General features: G+C 47.5%; 1 protein-coding gene across 1 annotated transcript in view; it reads left to right on the forward strand.

Annotated features, from left to right (window-relative positions):
* kif1c (kinesin family member 1C) overlaps positions 1 to 5,000 on the forward strand; it is a 53,156-nt gene that overhangs the window by 1,584 nt on the left and 46,572 nt on the right. The gene's annotated exons all lie outside the window — the stretch shown is intronic.

Here is a 5,000-nt window from a genome sequence, read left to right on the forward strand (position 1 = left end):
TTGTCATAAAACTTGCACACAATGTAAAGGGAAACAAGTATTTTCAAATTATGTCAAAAACTGAAAAACAACAAGGATATATATATATATATATTATATACACACACACACACACACACACACCCCTAATCAGCCTAAATCTCTCTTGGCAGTCATTGATTAGAAAAGGAACGTGTAAAATCAGAAGACGAGGATTTTTAGTTCACTACTTCACTAAAGTATCCGCCTTGTTTATCTGAGGAAATGCCTTGCTGAAGCTTGCGTGAGCTGCTGATGACCATTGGCTTTAAATCAGCTGACTGACTGGGCACGCTGAACTGCTTATCACTCGGCCGGTTTATTTACTCCTCAGACCTGTCGAGTTGGTTCTTCTGACGCAACAGATGTCTGGGGGAAGACATGTTTATTGGCGGAGCTCGGCTCATCTTCAGTCTTCTGATCATGTTGGACGTGGAGGTGGACAGTATGGCAAAATATAAGCTTCTGATACTTCGACAGATTTTCACGATGCGCCGTGTTGCACTGAATCCAGTTAATTTGACTGACTTTTCATAATGAAACGTGCAGTTGGTCGGCGTCTACAAGCACTGAGACACAGCATATGCTCGGAACAGCGTACTGGACAGCCCCCCCCCCCCCAGGCCTGGTTTGGCTGTGTTTCTGTGGGGCTGTCCTGATACATCTAGAGAACTTCAACTGGTGGAGGGAGACGTGCAGGGCGCTGTGCGGCAAAATAGTCCCCAAAGAAAACTCATTATTCCAGATTTTCCACTGTTTTCCATCATCAACGTTCCATATAAGCTCAGAAGACTCGTGTAGGTTCTCTGGTGGTTCTGGATGGTAAATAAAGTGTCTATATCTGTGTTGTAGTCATGGCGACGCCTGGTTCCCATCACCACCACTGTAAAGACGTGTGAACCGTTTCACACCGAACCAGCTCGGAATGATGCGGTCAGTTTTTCTGGTTTGGGATGCTGGTCACTCGGGGACGCGTTCCTGATCAGCTGCTGAGCATGTCCAGTCATGACATCGCAGCGCTGAGCCGTATGTGAACTCTGACCTCCTTCTGCTCCTCTGGTTCTGCTGTGGTTCACAGTTTCAGCCGTTTTGTTTAGTGTTCAGACCTTTTGTCTCGGGCGCTCGGTGTGTGTGTGTGTGTGCGTGAGAGAACGTGAGCGTGTGCGTGAGAGACTCTTCATTAGAGAGTCATTCCACCTAACACGAGTCCCCCCCCCCTCGCGTCTCCTTCTCTCCACTTTTCTCCTTTCCTTCTCTCCTCTTTTCTCCTTTCCTTCTCTCCTCTTTTCTCCTTTCCTTCTCTCCTCTTTTCTCCTTTCCTTCTCTCCTCTTTTCTCCTTCCCTTCTCTTCTCTTTTCTCTCCTCTTTTCTCCTTCCCTTCTCTTCTCTTTTGTCTTTTTCTCTCCTTTCTTCTCACTTTCTCTATTTTTTTTCTCCTCTCTCTGTTCTCTTCTCCTCCCCTCTCCTCGTCTCCCACACGGGCTGTGTCTGATGTTCCTCCGGCGTGTTTAACTACCTCTTTTTCATGTTTTTGCTGCAGGCTGGTGTTCAGTGCGGTTCAGCCGGAGGTGCATTCCTGACAAATTGATAGTCTGCAGGATTTTAAAGAATCTGTACCAAAGATTCCCTGCAGATTTGATTCAGTCTGCCATAGGTGCTCTCTCACTCTTTTGCTCCCTCTCTCACTCTTTTGCTCCCTCTCTCACTCTTTTGCTCTCGCTCCGTCTGCTGTCAGTCTCCGTGTGGATGCACACCGACTCGGCACGTCAGTCATTTCACAACACACTGAGAACATTTCCAAATGCAGGCTCATCACTCTGGACCGGTCAGCACTCCCTCTGGGTCAGAGCTGAGAACGTTACAGCACAGCTCAGTGTGGCGTCATCAAGACCGAGCAAAGAGTGTGTTGGATGCGTATCAGCACCATCACAAGAAACCTCCTCTTATCTCGTGAAAAAACTGCCGCTGTCCTATTGGCTGCGCTGAAACGACTGGCCGAAGTGCAACGAAACTGGAAAAATGAGCCGGCGTGTCCGTCTGCCGTGGAACTCGCTGAGCTCCACCCGGAGAGCGTCTGCGTCTGCAGTGAAGCCGTGAGTGTGTTTACACACACTCAATAGTCCGATCAGTAATCCGATCAACACGTTTACACGCTCTTGAGTAATCGGAAAACAGGGGAACGCCAGGTCTATGTGAGTCGGACAGTAATCAGATTTCTGCTTTACGACCAGCCGATAAACTCGGCGTGATGTGAACCTGAAATATGAACATAAATCATCTAGACGATGAAGAATATTTAAACCCTTTGTTTCCTGTTTGGTTTCAGCGCCGCTCCAACAGCGTTTTGCTGCGTCTCGCAGAATCCACCGTCTGATCTCGCGCAGACTGAAGTCTGGAAGAAATGAGAGTAGAGTTTACGTGCACTGAGAAATCTGACTACTGAGCTAAAATCCAGCCCTTTTCCTTAATCGGATTTCTAGATCGGAGAATGGCGTTTACATGACCATTTGAATAATCGGACAGCTGCAGAAATCCGATTACGATCGGATTGAGTGAATCTATACCCTTATAAATGATCCTTGGTGGTCCTTTTGTACCTGCTGAAGACCGCCTGTGTGTGCGCTGAGCCTCGAGGTCTTCACCATAAAGCAAAGCGAAATCAGACCGGGAGCCGTTTTGTTGTCACCAATCAGTCGAACCACAAAACACGCTACAAACATGCTACTCGAGAGGTGGTCTCAGTTCGGTTAGTTTTTGGGGCCGTTTAGATGGTCCGAGTTCGTTTGTTGTATTATCATATGGACAGAAAAACATGAGTCCACTTCAGACGCTGACACGGCCCCACGGTGTAAACACCCTCTGAGAACTTGGGCTGGAGTTCTGGGCGGCTTCTTGGAGCTCAAAGGCCGAACCCCCTTTGGACTCAGGTAGGGCCGACGGGACTGATCTGAGGAGACGAGGAGGTGGAGGGAGTGTAGAGGTAGAGGTGTGAATTTGAAGTGTCTTAGTTTGGAAGGAGACGGGTCTTCAGGCAGAGTCCACCTCCCAAACTTGAGTTAGGCCTTGAGTTCACTACATGACTTTTGAAGGACCATTACAGAGCGGCAGTTTGAGAAAGATACTGTCCAGAATTCCACTATTTCAGGAATATCGCTCTCAGAAAGTGGGATAGGATTATATAACGGAGGGAACGCAGTGATCCGCGCTCATGTCTGTGTGGTGTTTATGTGTAGACGTGGTCGTGTGGTTGGTGAAGCTCAGAGAACCTGCTGATGTGGTTGTTTTTCCTCTGGTTTTATATTAATCTTATTTCATTGAGTGGTCTATTCAGGGGGTCTTAACTTGATGTAGTAGTTACTGATTTACAGTGATGGTTAAAGCTTTGTAGCTGGGTAAGTTACAGCGTTCCTTAATCCGTGTAGATGTTCATCATAGATCAGCGTCAGCACCTTCTTACACAGAGCTGAGGTCAGATTCTTATTCACCAGATTCTGGTTTGAATTTTCCCGTTCCACCTTAAATGGAGCGGCTTCAGGCACCAGAAAGTTCCTGCTGCACCGTTTAAGGTGGAACGGGAAAACCGGAACAGGAAGCTGGCGAATAGGAAGCCGACTTCAGCTCCGTCCTTCTTCCTGTGTGTGGGGTTTATTTTATGGTGGTGTGTATTAATATTAGAAGAGATTCACTCATTGATGGATTTGCTGATGTGAGTGAGTTTGTGTTTTTACTGGCGCTGAACCCGGTTTTTAACATCAGGTGCAGACTGAATACTTTCCTGCTGGTCCTGCTGGACGGCTAATTATCACCATCAGTCATTACAGTAATAAAAGCCGCCGAGAGCCGTCCGTGCAGCCCAGATTAGTCTGAGTCTGAGGATTAGAACTAAACAGATGTGGTGTAAATGGGTGGAGTAATGAGGAAGCTGTGGCTGATTTAATCCTGAGACTCATCGTCTCTCAGTACAAGTGAATCTGTTCACGAGAGGATCTTGACCTCTCCAACACGGCGGACGGTCAGACGTATCTCCTCAGATAGAGAACGACAGACGACACGGCATCTAGGAATGTACTCACCTGCCACTTTATTAGGTACTGCTAGTAAAAGGCTGGACCCCCTTTTTCCTTCAGAACTGCTTTAATTCTTCGTGTCAGACTTTCAACAAGGTGTTGGAAACGTTCCTCAGAGGTTCTGGTTGGTTATTTGAGTTCCTGTCACCTTTCTATCATCTGGAACCAGTCTGCCCGTTCTCCTCTGACCTCTCACATCAACAAGGCATTTTCGTCCACACAACTGACCGCTCAATGGATGTTTCCTCTTTTTCTGACCGTTCTCTGTAAACCCTAGAGATGGTTGTGTGTGAAAATCCCAGTAGATCAGCAGTTTCTGAAATACTCAGACCAGCCCGTCTGGCACCAACAACCACGCCACGTTCAAAGCCCCTTAAATCCCCTTTCTTCCCCGTTCTGATGCTCGGTCTGCACTTCAGCAAGTCGCCTTGACCACCTCTACATGCCTAAATGCAGTGAGCTGCAGCCGTGTGATTGGCTGATCAGCTATTTGTGTTAACAAGTGTAAACGTGCTGCTGCTGTAACAGAAGCAGCAGGTAAACATGCTTAAGTGGATCGTGGATTTGAAAAGGTGACCCGTGTGGAGCGGAGACAGGAGCTGTAAGCTGACGTCTCATGTTTCTCTCTCTAAAGTTTGAGCTCCAGTTTGAAATATATTTCTCCAGCTCTCGCTGTAAAATCAGCGTTTCTCACCACACTTTAACCCCCAGTTTGAGCTTTTGCTGCACATAACGGGTCCAGTTAGTGTAGCTTTATTTGTGTCACGTGATCCGAGGAATTCTTTGAGCTCCTGTTCGTAGCCCGAACTCGTGTGTTGTTCTCTCTCTTTGCCGTGTTGTCTAGTCCGAGCGCCTCACGACAGAAAGGCAGGCTGACGTTAAGTTTGTGATGCTCTCCGTTTGGGAAAGCTGGTA

Source organism: Pygocentrus nattereri, chromosome 23 (genome assembly GCF_015220715.1).
Source record: "Pygocentrus nattereri isolate fPygNat1 chromosome 23, fPygNat1.pri, whole genome shotgun sequence".
NCBI lineage: Eukaryota > Metazoa > Chordata > Actinopteri > Characiformes > Serrasalmidae > Pygocentrus > Pygocentrus nattereri.